The 18,498-nt window shown below is 42.9% G+C and overlaps 1 protein-coding gene and 1 pseudogene across 1 annotated transcript in view; one reads left to right on the forward strand and one right to left on the reverse strand.

Moving 5' to 3' along the window:
* The window catches only part of Znf668 (zinc finger protein 668), a 704,021-nt gene that overhangs the window by 119,941 nt on the left and 565,582 nt on the right, over positions 1–18,498 (reverse strand). The window lies entirely within an intron of this gene.
* On the forward strand, positions 7,236–8,119 carry LOC123453747 (annotated as a pseudogene).

An 18,498-nucleotide genomic window follows, 5' to 3' on the forward strand; every position in this document is an offset into this window, starting at 1 on the left:
CCCCACCTGGGAAAAAAGTCATAAATTATGACTCAGCAGTTAAGTGTGCTTCCTGCACTCGCATGAGGACCTGAGGGCCAGAGACCACCAGAGTGCGAGTCTCCAGATCCTTGTAAACATGGGGACATGGCCACAGGAACCTGCCACCTGTCCCACAGGGGAACAGAGATTCAAGAGTGCAGCGCTATCAGAGCCCTGGGAGCTCTGAAATCAGTAAAGACACTCTGGCAAACAAGACCTCCTGCAAAAGTATGGCGAGAGGGCCGGAGAGGTTGCTTAATGGCTAAGGCACTGCCTGCAAAGCCTAAGGACCCAGCTTCAATTGCCCAGTACCCACATAAACCAGATGCACAAAGTGGCACATGTGTCTGGAGTTTGTTTGCAGTGGCTAGAGGATCTGGTGTGCCCATTCTCATTCTCATTTTTTTCTCTCTGTCTCTTCCTCTCTCTGTCTTAAATAAATAAATAAAATTTTAAAGTATGGAGTGAGGCACCAGTCATTCTGCTTCAGCCATTGAAGGCAAGACTCCCCCCCACCCCCCGCAGGCAAGGATATGGGACCATACCACACACTGCACTATATACACACAAGTGAAAAATAAAAGTAAATCACGGGGCTAGGGATTTATCTCAGTTAATAAAGTGCTTGCAAAACTCTGAGTTCCATCCCCAGCCCCCCATAAATGGGGCATGGTGGTATGGTAGAAAAGAAGCTAAAAGTTTAACTGATTCATTGAGTTACTTTAAGAATTAGTTGCTGAGGAGCTAAAACTTATCTTTGTCAGCAGATAGAAAAATCCCAAAGAAGAAACTGTCCAGAAAGAGACCAAAGGGATGATAAAGAAAGACAGTTTAGACGAAAACAAAGTAAAATGGAGTTCATTGTTTGGGTGGCCTGACTACAGAAATGATTGATATGCAAATTGCCACATCTTGTTTGTTCACTTACCACTTGGCTATGAAAACTATATAATGGAAATAAATTCTTAGCTCCAGCCAGAGCTTCTTTGGAGGGCGACCTCAAGCTCCTTGGCCCCCCCCCCAGTAATAGACTCCTCCACTTTCATTCATACTCGCTTTGGAGTGATCTTTTCAGAGAATTTCTATGACTCATGAGGTGAAGGGCTACATGTGTAAGGTCTTCCTGAACTACATTCCGAGTTTGAGGCTACATAGAAAGTACAAGGCCAGCATGGGTTACATGAGAACCTGGGTCAAAATAATCACATATGAGCTGGGCGTGGCAGCACATGCCTTTAATCCCAGCACTCGGGGAGTCAGAGGTATGAGGATCGCCATGAGTTCGAGGCCACCCTGAGAGTACCCCCAACCCCACCCCCCAAAAAAAAGAAGACAAAAAAAAGAGAGAAAGAGAAAAGAGGAAGAAAGGAAAAAGGAGAAGGAGAAAGGAGAAAGGAGAAGAAACTTGTGGGAGGTGCCTCTGGCTAAAAGAGGCTGTATACAGTTCTCTGTTGGCTTGATTAATGGAAGGGGAAAATATAAACCAGCTGATGTGTTGAGCTCTGAAAAGCCCAGGCGTGAGGTCTAGTGGAACTTCCTGAGCCTAGCTAAAGTTTGGCCACCTGTCTCTGGCCAGCTAGGACTCAGCAAGACTCCTAATGGCTTCTGGCCTGCCACCTCCGCATGGCAATTGTAATTACCATTTCAATAGTTACAGTTTACTATTGGCACTTACCTCTACCTCCCCATCCTAAAATCCCCGCCTTTGTCCCCAACATGACATAGGCAACTGCTCAGAGTAATAAAGCAAGTTTTTTCTGCGAGTTCCTACATCGAAAAGACTCCCGACTCAGTGTGGTTTTTCTCCGGTGGTCAGGAGAGGTCTGGGTCGTCCGATGCTCATCATCCCCTCAACCCCTAGGGAGGAACCAGCAGGCCTGGTCCTTCCCTCGGCACTACCTGTCTGCCCGGCATGATGTATGTATTTTCTAATGTAGCTATAATACATTATCAAGTGGCTTAAAGTAACACAAATTTTTTATTTATTAATATGGTTTGTTTTTTGTTTGTTTTTTCCAAAGTAGGGTTACACTGTAGCCCAGGCTGACCTGGAATTCATTATGTATTCTCAGGGTAGCACTGACCTCATGGGGACCCTGCTATGTCTGCCTCCCAAAAAGGCATGCACTACCATGCCTGGCTTAGTCTCAGAATTTTTTTTTTTTTGTTTGTTTGTTTTGTTTTTTCAAGGAAGGGTCTCACTGTAGCCCAGGCTGACCTGAAATTCACTATTTAGTCTCAGGGTGGCCTTGAACTCACAGCGATCATCCTACCTCTGTCTCCCAACTGCTGGGATTAAAGGTATGCGCCACCATACCAGGCTTTTTTTTTTTTTTAATGTCCTTTTGTTTATTTTTATTTATTTATTTGAGAGAGACAGACAGAGAAAGCAGCAGACAGAGGGAGAGAGAATGGGTGTGCTAGGGCCTCCAGCCATTGCAAAGGAACTCCAAATGGGCCACCTTGTGTATGTGACTTACATGGGTATGGGGGAATTGAGCCTCAAAGCAGGGTTCTTAGGCTTCACAGGCAAGCGCTTAACCGCTAAGCCATCTCTCCAACTCCTTTGTTTTTGTTCTTTGAGGTAAGGTCTCTGTTGCCCAGGCTAACCTAGAATACCAGATCAGCCTGAGCTAAAGTGAGACCTTACCTTGAAAAACCAAAAAAAAAAAAATTTTTTTTTATTTTGCATGCCTGTATATGTGTTTGGATACATGTTCACATGTGTGTGCATACATGTGGAGGCCACAGGTTGGTGTTGGATATCTTCCTCAGTTGCTTTTAGGAGGTGGAGGCAGGAGGATTAGGAGTCATCCTTGACTACTTAGTGAGTTTGAGACCAGCCTGGGCTATATGAGTTTTCTCAAAACAGAAAAAAAAAAAAAAGGGCCTTTAATCCCAGCACTCAGGAGGCAGAGGTAGGAGAATTGCCTTGAGTTTGAAGCCATCCTGAGACTACATAGTGAATTCTAAGTCAGCCTAGGCTAGAATGAGACCCTACCTTGAAAAACCAAAAAAATTTATTCTAGAGAAGGTGTGGCGGTGCATGCATTTAATCCTAGTATTTCTGAGGCAGAGGTAGGAGGATTGCTGAGTTTGAGGCTACCCTGAGACTACATAGTAAATTCCAGGTCAACATGGACTAGAGCAAGACACTACCTTGAAAAAAAAAAGGCAAACCATTACATCAGATATACCAAGAAATTCCTGTTATGCAGCTTCTGAAATCTCAGCCAAAGTACTGATAACTTTTAACATGTGGAAAAACAAAAGCATACTTTAGCAAATTTTTTGATATTGCATTTACTGATAAAAAATAGTACAGATAGTTTCTTTTTTAAAAAATGTAATAGGTTACATTTTTTTCTGGATTAAATTTCCTAATAAAAACACTGATGATTATCACTGACCTAGAAAAAAGGTATTCTTAGCCAGGCATGGTGGCATGCTTTTAATGCCAGCACTCATGAGGCTGAAGTAGGAGGATCCTGTGAGTTTGAAGCAAAACCAGAACACTCTGGTTTCTAAAACTGTTAAAGTCCCTGGAGGATGTACCGTGTAAAGTAGTGGATACTCAGTTAAATTGGAAGTTTGTTTGGTTTCATTTGTTTTGTTTTTTTTGAGGTAAGTGCTGGGATTAAAGGTGTGTGCCACCACACCTGGCTTAATTTAATTTAATTTAATTTATTTACTTGATTTATTTTTATTTTTTTGGTTTTTCGAGGTAGGGTCTCACTCTAGCCCAGGCTTACCTGGAATTCACTATGGAGTCTCAGGGTGGCCTCGAACTCATGGCAATCCTCCTACCTCTACCTCCCAAGTGCTGGGATTTAAAGGCGTGCGCCACCACGCCCGGCTAATTTATTTACTTGAAAGAAAGAGGCAAATATATATAGAGAGAATGGGCATATCAGACCTCTAGGCACTGCAAATTAACTCCAGACACATGTGCTCCTTTGTGCATCTGGTTTATGTGGGTACTGAGTCCTTAGGCTTCACAGGCAAGCACCTTAACTGCTAAATTATCTTTGCAGCCCTTATTTTATTTTAGTTTTTATGTTTTTTCAAGGCAGGGTCTCACTGTAGCTCAGGCAATCCTCCTACCTATGCCTCCCTAGTGCTAGGATTAATGCCTGGCTATTTTATTTTTTTGAGGCAAGCCCAACAGACTGGCTTTTTTTTTTTTTAATGAAACAGAGTAAGGGGGAGAGAGAGAGAGAGAGAATGGCACACCAGGGCCATTGCAATCGAACTCCAGACGCATCACCTTGTGCACATGCGCTGTTGTCTGGCTTATGTGGGACCTGGAAAGTTGAACATGGGTCCTTAAGCTTCCCAGGCAAGCGCCTTACCACTAGGCCATCTCTCCAGCCCCCTTATTTTATTTTATTTATTAATTATTATTATTTTGTTTTTTTGAAGTAGGGGCTCACTGTAGCCTAGGCTAACCTGGAATTCACTACATAGTCTCAGGGTGGCCTTGAACTCACGGTGATCCTCCTGCTTCCTACCACGCCCGGCCTCATTTTTTTTTTAAAGCAGGGTCTCACTCTAGACCAGGCTAACCTGGAACTCACTCTGTAGTTTAGGCTGGCCTGTAATTCAGATCCTCCTACCTCAGTTGTTAGGCTTTACAGGCAAGTGCCTTAACCATTTGACCATCTCTCCAGCTCTGATTTTTTAAATTAAATTATTATATTTATTGAGGGAAGTATAGAGCCAAGGAAAGGCACCCACATAGCTAAGGAACCCATGTGGAAGGCCTGGAAAATAATTTTTTTTCTTTTGGTTCTTCAAGGTAGGGTTTTACTCTAGTCCAGGCTGACCTGGAATTCACTCTTCACTCTGTATTCTCAGAGTGGCCTCCAACTACTCACTGGCGATCCTCCTACTTCTGCCTCCCAAGTGCTAGGATTCAAGCTTGCACCACCATGCCTGGTTTAATTTTTTTTTTTTTTTTTTTTGAGGCAAGGTCTTAAATATCCATGGCTGGCTTCAAGCTCCATATGTAGTCAAGGATGACCTTGAAAGTCAGGTGTGGTGGTGCTCGTCTTTAATCCCAGGAATTGCTATGAGTTGAGATTACATATTTAGTCTGGACTACAGTGAAACCCTACCCCGGGGGGGGGGGGGGAGAATGACCTTGAATATTTGATCCTCCTGCGTCTACCTCCCAAGTGTTTGTTCAAGTGCTGGATTATAGCTTTTTTTGTTGTTGTTTGTTTTTTCAAGGTAGGGTCTCACTCTAGCCCAGGCTGACCTGAAATTTACTTTGTATTCTCAGGGTGGCCTCGAACTCACAGTGATCCTCCTACCTCTGCCTCCTGAGTGCTGGGATTAAAGATGTGTACCACCATGCCCGGCTAAGTCCTGGATTATAGATATGTGCTGTGCCACCACACCAAATATTATTTATTTATTTATTTGAGAGAGGGGAGAGGGCCAACCAGGGCCTCCAGCCACTGTAAATGAACTCCAGACGCGTGCACCTCTTTGTGCATCTGGCTACTGTGGGCTAACTTGGGTCCTGGAGAACAGAACAGGGATCCTTTAGTTTTGCAGGCAAATGCCTTAACCACTAAGCCATCTCCCCAGCCCTCTTTCTTTCTTTTTTTTTTTTTTTTTAGGTACGGTTTCACTCTAGCCCAGGCTAATCTGGAATTTACTATGGAGACTCAGGGTGGTCTCAAACTCAACGATCCTCCTACCTCTGCCTCCGGAGTGCTGGGATTAAAGGCGTGTACCACCATACCTAACTACACCAGTTTTACACAGTGCTGTAGAACCAATTCAAGGCTTCCTATTTGTTAAGCAAGCACTCTACCAACTGAGCTATATCCTCAGCCCTTTTCTGTTTGTTTGTCTGAAGCTGATTTTTAAACTTTTTGTTTGATTTTTCACTGTAGGCCAAGCTGGCCTGAAATTTACTATGTAGTCTCAGGGTGGCCTTGAACTGGTGATCCTCCTGCTACTGCCTTCTAAGTGCTAGGATTTAAGGCATGCGCCACCACACCTGGCTGGAAATCATTCTGTAGTCCAGACTGATCTTGAATTCACAATAAATCTCCTACTTCAGCCTTCAGAGTGCTGGGAATAAAGGCATGAGACATCACTCTCAGCCTGATGTTGGTTGGATTTTTTTTTTTTTTCGTGGTAAACTGGGTTTTCAGGTAAGCAAATAATTTTTAGTATATGTCTAAACTGTTTCATGAAATGCAGTTATATAAACACAGATGAGCCAGGCTTGGTGGCGCACACCTTTAATCCCAGCACTTGGGAGGCAGAGGTAGGAGGATCACCATGTGGAGGCCACCCTGAGACTGAATTCCAGGTGCGCTAGAGCAAGACCCAACCTCAAAAACCAACCAACCAAACAACAACAAAAAAAAAACAGATAGCTGTGAGTACAAAATGACATAGTGAATTACAGGTCAGCCTGAACTAGAGGGAGACACTACCTCTGTGAAAAACTAAAAAAAAAAAGAAAAAGAAAATTCAAATTTAAAGCCAGAAGTGGTGGCTTCTCCCTTTAATCCCATCTCTGTCATGTCTCCATTGTATTTACTTATTTAGTTTTATTTGAGACAGAGAGACAGGGAGAGAATGGGCACTCAGGGCTTCTAGCCACTGCAAACGAACTCCAGATGCATGCACCACCATGTGCATCTGCTTTACATAGGACCAGGAGAATCGAACCTGGGTCCATAGGCATCGCAGGCAAGTGCATTAACAGATAAGCCATTTCTCCAGCCCCATTTAACCTATGCTCTGTGTCATGTAGTGGCACAAAACTTTAATCCCAGCACTCTGAAGGCAGAGGTAGGAGGATCGCTGTGAGCTCAAGGCCAGGCTGGAATTCCAGGTCAGTCTGGCCTAGAGTGAGACCCTACCTCAGGGAAAAAAAAAAAAAAAAAAAAAAGAGAGAGAGAGAGAGACTCGCCTCGCCTCGCCATGCAGGGTGGGTGCCCGCGCCGGCAGCGAGCGTCCGTCCGCGGGGGCGGCGCAGCCTCAGCCCCCGGCCCCAGGGCCTTTCCACGGCGGCCCAGCGGCTCGCCTGCGCTGCGGTCCGTCGGGGACTCGAGTCCCATAGAAGTCTCCACTTCCTGGAGCTGTGGAGCTAGAATGGAATCACCATAATATATAATTGAAAACAGAAGAAGAAAGTCCTTTGAAAAGAATTCTAAAGTTCCTGTTGTTTCAGACAATGGATGAGCATGCAAGGGCCACCTGTTCCTCAGTTTCAACCACAGAAGGCCTTTCAACCGGATACGGGCTACAATACATTAGCCAACTTCCGAATAGAAAAGAAAATTGGTCGTGGACAATTCAGTGAAGTTTATAGAGCAACCTGTCTCTTGAATGGAGTATCAGTAGCTTAAAAAAAAGTGCAGCTATTTGATTTAATGGATGCCAAAGCACGTGCTGACTGTATCAAAGAAATAGACCTCTTAAAGCAATTGAACCATCCAAATGTAATTAAATATTATGCATCATTCATTGAAGATAACGAATTAAACATAGTTTTGGAATTGGCAGATGCTGGTGATCTCTCCAGAATGATAAAGCATTTTAAGAAACAGAAGATGCTGATTCCTGAAAGAACTGTCTGGAAGTACTTCGTTCAGCTGTGCAGTGCATTGGAGCACATGCACTCTCGGAGAGTCATGCATAGAGATATAAAACCAGCTAATGTGTCCATTACAGCCGCTGGAGTGGTTAAACTTGGAGATCTTGGTGTTGGTCGGTTTTTCAGCTCAAACACTACAGCTGCACATTCTCTAGTGGGTACACCTTATTACATGTCTCCCGAGAGAATACATGAAAATAGATACAACTTCAAGTCTGACATCTGGTTCCTTGGCTGTCTACTGTATGAGATGGCTGCATTACAAAGTCCTTTCTATGGTGACAAGATGAATTTATACTCATTGTGTAAGAAGATAGAGCAGTGTGACTACCCACCACTCCCTTCAGATCACTACTCAGAGGAACTACCCCAGTTAATGTGTGCATCAACCTAGATCCTGAGAAGCGACCAGACATCACCTATGTTTATGATGTAGCAAAAAGGATTCACACATGCACTGCAAGCAGCTAAACTCTCAAGATCATGAAGAACAAAACCAAAATAATTTAAAGTATTTTTGTGCAAATCATGCCTCCCCAATATTGTCTGGGTGTTACAATGAATATTTCAGAGCTCATGTGCTTTGAATCCTTAACCAGTTTTCATATAAGCTTCATTTTTTAAAAAATTTTATTTATTTATTTATTTGAGAGCGACAGACACAGAGAGAAAGACAGATAGAGGGAGAGAGAGAGAATGGGCATGCCAGGGCTTCCAGCCTCTGCAAACGAACTCCAGACGCGTGCGCCCCCTTGTGCATCTGGCTAACGTGGGACCTGGAGAACCGAGCCTCGAACCGGGGTCCTTAGGCTTCACAGGCAAGCGCTTAACCGCTAAGCCATCTCTCCAGCCCGAGCTTCATTTTTCTACCAGTCTGAACCACCTTGCAAACCCAAACAAATGACTTTGATATAATTATATTGCATGTTAGAATGACAAATGTAACATGATAGTTCTCAGTGGCTAAAGATTTTAGAATTATTTGGAGTTTTCTGCTGATGAATTGTGTTCTGATGTACTGTCAATGTCAAATATTGAAGCTCCACCTCAACACATAGAGATGCAGACCTGAGGAAAGACACCCTTTGGCTTGTTGGCTTTTAGTCAGATTGAAATGAACACAATTGTGAGCTTTTGTGGACTTTCTTTCTTTCTTTCTTTCTTTTTGTTGGAGGGCAGGGGTTGAGGGATATGTTTTAGTTCTTAGCATTATACCTTTCACAGGTAATTCTTATGTATACATAAACTATTTGTGAAACACTTATTTGTGAAATTCTTAGTTGATACATTCAAAATTCAATGATTAAGTGTGAAAAGATAAGGCTACAAAGTGTAAGTAAGACACTGAAAAGTCATGTGTTTTAATATCTTTGATATTCTCTTTGCATTCAAATGGTATACATGAACCCATTTAAAAAGTGGTTAAGGATTTGTTGGGTTGGTGTGGTAGCAATTTTTAAAGTTGAACATTGCCCAAGGCTTTTTTGTGTGTTTTTATTATTTGTACATTTGAAAAATATTCTTGGAATAATCTTGCAGTACTATACTTCAGTTTCTTTATAAATATAAGTGCATTTTAACTTATAAGTGTACACTATACTGTAAGCATATGTTTTTATTCATAGATCTTTATTGAAGGTTTGATTGGTCCCCTACAGAAATTTTTTTATATTCAAGTTACTTTCTTATTTATATTGTGTGTGCACTTTATTCATTAATGTTTCTAATTTCCCGAGAACATAATTCTTTTAAAAGATATTTGATATGTCAACACTTTTCTCGGATTGAAACATTCTTTTTTAACTTTAAAATTTGGGTCACTCTGTATGTTTGTATTTTGTCTTGTCAGAGAGGGAAAAGGGATGTATGTTAAAATGTGCCTGTGAATGTTGAGAGTTTTGTCATTCGATAAGGTTATAGTTTTAGAATATGTGTAAGGACATGAAACCTGGGCATTACTGCATCTAGAATTGTTCTAAAAACAACATTTCTTTTGAGAGGCTTTGGAGCAAAGTCCTGGGTCTGTGCATGAAGAGGACAGTGGTAAGAAATCTTATTTTAGTTGAAGGAAATGGGCAGAGTCTAGTGAATGCTCTTATGGAGATAAGTTTTCCGTAGATGCCTTCATATTAATAGCAACGCGTTTCCTCACAGAAGCATGAAGCCAAAAGGCTGAGTGGTAGTCACTGCTACAGAACACTGTGTGTGTCATGATAGGACCTTGGGATGGCTTAGCCTGCCAATTTCGAAACCTCACATTTAGAGAATATCTGCTGTACTAGATGTAAGTTGTGGTTTTGATTTTTCACATACTTTTATTACTACATTTATTTGAATACTTTTAAATAATTTGGAAACTTTCAAAATGCTCATGCGTTTTTAAATTTTAATTGTTATGTGTGATATCTGAAGGGTAATCTCATCTTGGAATAAACAAAAGAAATGTGGTTGATTTTGTTAATAAAGGCTGGATGCGCCGGGCGTGGTGGCGCACGCCTTTAATCCCAGCACTCGGGAGGCAGAGGTAGGAGGATCACCGAGAGTTCGAGGCCACCCTGAGACTCCATGGCGAATTCCAGGTCAGCCTGAGCCAGAGTGAGACCCTACCTCGGAAAAAAAAAAGGCTGGATGCATCCCAGATTTTACATTTTCACTGAACATCAGTGGGCTATCCCAGAAGTATGAGTAGAGTTACATGTATTGACCATTTGTGTCATTTTATTTTAGTGTAATAGAATTAGCTGAGGTGAAATGTCCTCTACTTGGAACAGGGAGTCTTCTTTGTCTTGCCCCCATTAAGAACATGTGGATCTAGTATTCATTAGCTTAACCCCTCACAGTGACTTCAAAGTAAGGAGTAAAGCTCTTCTTAGTAAAACTGTCCACTAAAAAGCAATAGCTGAAGAAGTTAATGGTCTGGAAATCCATTATTATTTCCTACATGTGGAAACTTTATTTTAGCTATATCTTTTTAATTCAAGTTCATATTTTTTCTTAAGAAACCGCTGTGTAAAACCAAATTCAGCTTTGAATGGGATTATTTCAAAGAATTATGGCAATAATTAGAAGTTCTAATCTTTATAATCACCAATATTCCCCTTATATTTCTACTTATAAGTAAATTTTATATTAAGTAAACATTTGATTTGAGTGGCAGGTAAGACAAAACGTTCCACTTATTCTAGACCTTATTCAAACATTGGTACCAGGTAACCAGGAGAAAATGTGGAGTAACTTTGTTTTGTATGCTGAGATTTAGAGGTTGTTGAACAAAGGGTATCCCTGTATAAACAAAGTGCTAAACAGTGTGCAATGAGTGTAAATTTAGTAAGAAGGCTGGAGAGATGTAAAATACTGCAGCCATCTCATGAATGCTCTGCCATCCTACATAGTATCTATTACAAAGCACCTTTCTTGTATCCACACATTGCTGTCAACATTTACTATATTCATTATAACCAAAATGCTGTTATTCACATTAAATGTTTATTCTTTAAAATGAATGTATTGTTTATAACTCACAAAAGCATACTCTATGCCTTATATCTCAATAGTACTGTAATATGAACTTCTTTTGTGAAATACTTTTATTTTCTTATGCTTTAAATACACGTACAGAAAGATTCAGTTGTTAGCTTTGAAAGCTGTACAATATCATAATATAAATATATAAGAATAAAAAATGAATACTAAAAAAAAAAGAGCTTGTTGACTGGTAGAGCAAGACATCTCTGGAGCTTCCCACTGTGCATGGAAGAGTATGCTTCTCTCCCCTAGAAGCTGCCTGAAGGGTCTACTGCCTACTTCAGTTGCCTGCTCTCCAGAGATCAGGCTGGCACCAGGTCACCACCTGTACATCTTATGATCAGTGACCACCTACTGGAACCAGAAATTGTCCCAAGAGGGGTAGTCTTCCTATAGCCCAGGCTGACCTGGAATTCACTATGTAGTCTCAGGGCCTTATTCTAATTGTAAAAATGATTGTAAAAAAAAGATTGTTATATATAATGAAATTATATCCAAGTAAAAAATTCATATGGATTCTTCCACCAGTTAGTACTTTTCAACAAGCATGTGGGTTCACCCCTTGTAGGCACTGGCAGGACAGCACTTCCTGCCCCCTTGTGGTTGGAGAGAGCTATGAATTTGGGAGTATTTTGAATTTAATTTTTTTGAAGCAGGTACTGACTGTAACCCAGGCTGACCTGGAACTCTACTCTGTAGCCCAGTCGGGCATCAAACTCATGGTGACCCTTTTACCTCAGCCCCCTGAGTTCTGAAATTAATGGTGTGAGCCACAATGACAGACTCCAACATTTGTGTTTTTCATTTTTTAAACAGTTTATTTATTAACCAGACGTGGTTGTCCACACTTTTAATCCCAGCACTCAGGAGGCAGAGGTAGGAGTTCAAGGTCACCCTAAGACTACATAGTGAATTCCAGGTCAGCCTGAGCTAGAGTGAGACCTTACCTCAAAACAGGTGGGAAAAAAGGGGGGGGGATTTATTTATTTATTTGAGAGAGAGAGAAAGGGAGAAAGAATGGGTGTGCCAGGGCCTCCAGCCACTACAAACACACTCCAGACTCATGTGCCACCTTGTGCATCTGGCTTATGTGGGTCCTGGGGAATTGAACCAGTGTACTTTGGCTTTGCAGGCAAAGGCCTTAACCGCTAAGCCACCCCTCTAGCCCTGTGTTTTTCATTTTTTAAAAAAGATTTTATTGGCTGGCATGGTAGCCAATGCCTTTAATCCCAGCACTCAGGAGGCAGAGGTAGGAAGATCCCCATGAATTCGAGGCCACCCTGAGACTACATAGTGAATTCCAAGTCAGCCTGAGCTAGAGTGACACCCTACCTCGAAAAAAAAAGAAAAAAAGATTTTATTTTTACTTATTAATTACAATAATGGAGAGAGAGGGAGGGAGGGAGGGCAAGAGAGAGAATGGGCACACCAGGGCTTCCAGCCATGTACGTGCCTCCATGTGCATCTGGCTTATGTGGGACCTGGAGAATCGCACCTGGGTTCTTAGGCTTCACAAGCATGTGCCTTAACCACTAAGCCATCTCTCCAGCCAGTGTTTTACATTTTTTATTAAAAATAATAGCCAGGTGCCCAAAACATTATAGGCCATTGCCAAGGCCCTTGGTTTCCCACCAGGAATCGATGGTAAGACCCTATTGCTGGAGACTCCACACATACTTGGGTTGCAAGCCCACTGAAAAATCCTGTTGGAACTGAGCTGATAACCTCCTCCATGTAGACCAGCTGACAGAAAGCTGGAAGAAGCCATTCTACAGGTAGTTCAATAGGAGAAAGAGATACCACCAGTGAAGATACTCAACAGTGGACACTGCAAGCCTTATAATTGGCCAGCCAAGGCAAATGAGGCAATGGGTGCAATAGTGGCATGTCTGTCATGGTGGAAACCAACTGCCCTCCAATTGGACTGGAGGCCCTCTCCATGGGGGTGACTACATCCCTGATACTGAAAACTTAAAACAGGGGTAGTCATGAGCTCTAGGGTTGTAACATCTGCTGACGTCTGGATAAGTGTATATACTATGCTTATCAAACTCCCCAGTAAACACTTCTCTTAATATTTATACCCTTATATTAACGCTGCTTTCACTTTTGGTAGAGAATCTTCTCTTTTCAGATAGCAGTGACCTTGGGATGACTCAGAAGGTATCATAGTGCTGGAAAGAAGTGACTGGAGTACTGAGTAACATCTCGATCACACCTTCCAATGCTTAGGGTCTAATGCGGGAGAGGTGGCAGAAAGAATGTAAGAGCTAAAGGAAGGGTAGAACTCCTTACAACATGCTCCTCCAGACACAAAATGGCCTCAATATCCATGACCTCACTGTGCCTGACACTACCTACACAAGATCATCATAAGATACGAAGTACTAGAAACGGGACTTGGCCATGACAAGGTTGGGCGCAAAGATGCGCTTTCGGTAGACGGGCGGAGTGCGGCCCTTGGGCACGGGCAGACAGTGCCCCACTACCTTGGACAGAAAACAAACAACAACAACAAAAATAGCCATGCATGGTGGTGCATGCCTTTAATGCCAGCCCCGGAGAGGGGGGCAGGGGTAGGGGTAGAAGGATCACTATGAATTCGAGGCCATCCTGAGGCTACATAGCAAATTTCAGGTCAGCCTGGATTAGAGTGAAACCCTACTTCCAAAAACAAAACAAAACAAAACAACAAAAATATTATTATTGAGCTAGGTATGGTGGCACACGCTTTTAATCCTAGCACTTGGGAGGCAGAGGTAGGAGGGTCACCGTGAGTTCAAGACCACCCTGACACTACATAGTGAATTCCAGGTCAGCCTGGACTAGAGTGAAACAAAAATATATTTTTTTTGAGTGAGGTGGGTGCATGCCTTTAATCCCAGTACTTGGGAGGTAGAGGTAGGGGGATCTCCATGAGTTCGAGACCACCCTGAGGGATGGCTAAATGGCTTAGGTGCTTGCTTGCAAAGCCTAATGGCCAGGGTTCAATTTCCAGTACTCATGAAAAACCAGGTGCACAAAGTGGTACATGTGTAGGTTATTTGTAGTGGCAAAAGGCCCTGGTGCATATAGTTTTTTGAGGTAGTGTCTCACTCTAGCCCAGGCTGACCTGGAATTCACTATGTAGTCTCAGGGTGGCCTCGAACTCTTGGTGATCCCCCTACCTCTGTCTCCTGAGTGCTGGGATTAAAGGCATGTACCATTATGCCCAGCTGCAAATAGTCATTTTTAAATTAAAAAATATTTTTTAAAAAAATTATATCTTATCCATAGAGCAGCATCCCTTCTCACCTCATTTTGGGCTTTAGGCATGTTGATATAATTTACAGAGCATAGGTGGCTTGTGCATTCACTAAAGCAAGGAGGCTGTTCTGCTTGTACTTCCCTCCCTGTACCTTTTCCCCTTCCCCTTTCTGCAGCAGACACAACCAAAAATAGTCTCTGAAGTTTATGGCTCCCAGAGGGGTCCCAGCTTACACCGGTCTACACAGCTGGAATCTTTGCTGTTGGGACTTATTTTTTGTATCATCACATTTATGAAGCTTAGAGTTAGCTTCCTTTATCTTTGTTAAGGGAGACCTCTCTCTCTCTCCCCCCTCTCTCTCTTTCTCTCTCTCCCTCCCTCTCTCTCTCTCTCTTTCCCTATCTACCTACCTATCTATCTATCTATCTATCTATCTATTTGTTTTGTTTCTTCGAGGTAGGGTCTTACTCTAGCCCAGGCTGACCTGGCATTCACTATGTGGTCTATGGGTGGCCTCATACAGCGATCCTCCTACCTGTGCCTCCTGACTGCTGGGATTAAAGGTGTGGGAAACCACAACCAGCTTGGACTTCTTTTTATAAAATACAACGTTTAGGAGAATAAATGAGAGGGGGAGGAGAGAAAAGAAGGGGAAGAGAGGAAAAATGAAACAAAGAAACCAAGAGAAAAAAAATATGATTGAGGCAAAGTAAAAATCTGGATAATAAGTGGAGGGGCTCACGAGGCCCAACCCCCCTCCAAGGATCTATAGACATTTCATGGCTGCTGGGAGCAGAGAGACATTTTTTTTATTCAGTGGTGTGGCCACTGCCAAGTTGCCCATGCTCCCATAAGAAACCCTAAATAAGCATGTTGGATCACTGTTCTAGCCAGTCTCAATTGTCAACTTGACTGTGTTAGGATTCAACTAAGAAACACTGGGCCAGTCTGTGCCATCGTTTAGGACTAATTGAAGGATGAACACCTACCCCAGAGTGCGCAGCCCTTTTGGCTGCAGCTGAGGTATCCAGAGGTGTGCCAGAAACTCAGGGCTGCTTTTGGCTGCCTGTCTGCTCCTTGCTGGTGTGTGCAGTCCCCTGTTGCCTCCATCCTTCACAGACACCCTAACACAGCTTCTTCAACCTCCCCATGTGGACTGAAGACCATGGGCTGTCCAGGAACCCGCCACCCTTCACTGCTAGATTGGGAGTGTTAAGGCATCCAGTCTGGTGGACTGAGAAGCTCCTGGATTCTCAGCCTCTCCACTGTGCAAACATCAAAGGACTACCCAGCTCATCTTGTGTCATCCCATCTAATAAACTCATTTTGTAATGTGTACTCCTTCCCTTGATTATGTTCCTCTAGAGAACTGACTAATAAAGTCACCAGAGCCAAAACAAAAGAAAAACTAGTCATGAAGACATTAGGTTGACTAGCTGGAAAGAAGGGGGTCAGTGGGAATGGAGGATAAGAGAGGGTAATGGGCTGTATAGATAATCACAACACATTATATACTTGTATGAAAATATCATAGTGAAATAATAATAATTACTACTATTATCCTCTTTTGCACCCCCCCCCCCCGAGGCTGAACTGGAATTCAAGGGTGGCCTTGAACTCATGGTGAGCCTCCTACCTCTGCCTCCCGAGTTCTGGGATTAAAGGCATGCACCACCACGCCTGGCCTTTTTTTGATTTTTTGAGTTGGAGTCTCACTCTAGCCCAGACTGACCTGGCACTCATCCTATAGCTCCAGGCTGACCTTGAATTTATGGTGGTCCTCCTACTCCTTCTTCCCAAGAGCTGGGATTAAAAGTGTGAGTGGAGAATCAGTTTATTTTCACAACAGCATGGACCCAGGGGTATCTGTTTCAAAGCCTGGACCCTGATTTTTGGTGGCTTATCTTGGGCTATTTTTATTATTGTTAATTTTTAGAGTTTAGAGTTCAGAGCTTGGTCCTAGTGCCAGAAACCTTGAGTATGTGATAGGCAAGTTTTACATAAATAGGGTTGGGGTTAATTAGCAGACTGATGCCTGCAGCTGTACTATGGAGATAAAAAGGAAACACAAAGCTGGGCATGGTGGCCCACACCTCTAATCTCTGTGCTAGGGAGGCAGAGATAGAAGGATCAGCGTATGTTCAAGGCCACCCTGAGACTACATAGTGAAGTCCAGGTCAGCCTGGGCTACAGTAAGACCCTATCCCAAACCGTCCCCCCCACCTGCCAAAAAAAGAGGAAATACAAGATGATTTACAATATGAGCAGCAATTCAGAAATAGTACCAAAACCATAGTGTCAGTATAAGACCATGCAGTACAGGACATAGCTTTGGGGGTAGGGACTTCTAAATTTCCTTTCTCCAACTTCCACCTCACAACCCCTGAGCCATCTCCTCAGCCTGACCTTGAGCTTCTGATCCTCCTGAGATTCCAGAGTGCTGCTGGGATTGCAGGCATGAGTCACCATGCCTGTTTTAAGTGGTGTTGGGAATCAAACTCAGGACATTGTGCATGGTAGGCAAGTACTCTACCAATTGATCCACATTCTTAGACCCTGTTTTTGTTGTTTTGAGACAGTATTTCCCTACGTACCCAGGCTGGCTTTGATCTTGCTGTGATCCTCCCCCTTCTGCCCCTGTCTCTTAAGTGCAGGGATAAGGGATGTGTGCCTCCATCTCAGGCCAGACTGGATTATTTGAACCATTTCAATGTCAATATGATTTCTTTTAAGCCAGAAAAGAGCAGTTCTGAAGTACAACCCCTATGAATTACAACTCCATAATTTCTCTGCATATATAGATACATATAGACATAGACAACATATGTAATATATTTTATATTCAGACTATTTTAAGATTGCTTAATAGGATTTTGCATATTGTGAAATAATTATTTTATTTTTCTTTTTAGGCTTATTTTTCACTTTTTTTTTTTTTTTTTTTTTTTACAAATAACTACTTCCCTGAGTCTGCTGCCTCCATCTGCAGGTCTTGCCAACCTGTTCCTCCTCTCTCCTCCCCTCCTTTTCTTCCTCTTCCTTGTTCTCTTCCTCCCTTTTGCTCTTTTAGCTTCCCCCACTGCCAGGCCCCCAGTGCCAAGACTGGGTGAGGATTTTTCTCCTGGAGGCAATTAGCACTCTGACTTTTCTTCACTTTTTTTAATTAACAACTTCCATGACTATAAAAAAATACCCCATAGTAATACCCTTCCTCCCTCCACTTACCCCTTTGAAACTCCATTCTCCATCATACCCCCTTTCCATCTCAATCAGTCTCTCTTTTACTTTTTTTTTTTTTTATTAATTTTTTTTTATTTATTTGAGAGAGACAGACACAGAGAGAAAGACAGATAGAGGGAGAGAGATAGAATGGGCGCGCCAGGGCTTCCAGCCTCTGCAAACGAACTCCAGACGCGTGCGCCCCCTTGTGCATCTGGCTAACGTGGGACCTGGGGAACCGAGCCTCGAAACGGGGTCCTTAGGCTTCACAGGCAAGCGCTTAACCGCTACGCCATCTCTCCAGCCCTCTCTTTTACTTTTGATGTCATGATCTTTTCCTCCTCTTATGATGGTTTTATGCAGGTAGTGTCAGGCACTGTGAGGCCATGGATATCCAGGCCATTTTGTGTCTGGAGGGAGCATGTTGTATGGAGTCCTGCCCTTTCTTTGGCTCTTACATTCTTTCTGCCACCTCTTCTGCATTAGACCCTGAGCCTTGGAAGCTGTGATTGAGATATTGCAGTACTGAGCACTGAGGTCATTTCTTTCCATCACCATGATACCTTCTGAGTCGTCCCAAGGTCGCTGCCATCTGAAAAGAGAAGATTCTCTACCAAAAGTGAGAGTAGCATTAATATAAGGGTGTGAACATTAACAGAAGTGCTTACTGGGCAGTTTGGTAAGCATAGTATATACATTTAGCCAGACAACAGCAAACGTTACACCCCTAGGGATCATGACTACCCCTGTTTTAAGTTTTCAGTATCAGGAATGTATTTCCTCCCATGGAGAGGGCCTCCAGTCCAATTGGAGAGCAGTTGGTTTCCACCATGACAGATGTGCCACTATTGCACCCGTT

The sequence above is a fragment of the Jaculus jaculus genome, chromosome 12 (genome assembly GCF_020740685.1).
Source record: "Jaculus jaculus isolate mJacJac1 chromosome 12, mJacJac1.mat.Y.cur, whole genome shotgun sequence".
In the NCBI taxonomy this organism is placed as follows: Eukaryota; Metazoa; Chordata; class Mammalia; order Rodentia; family Dipodidae; genus Jaculus; species Jaculus jaculus.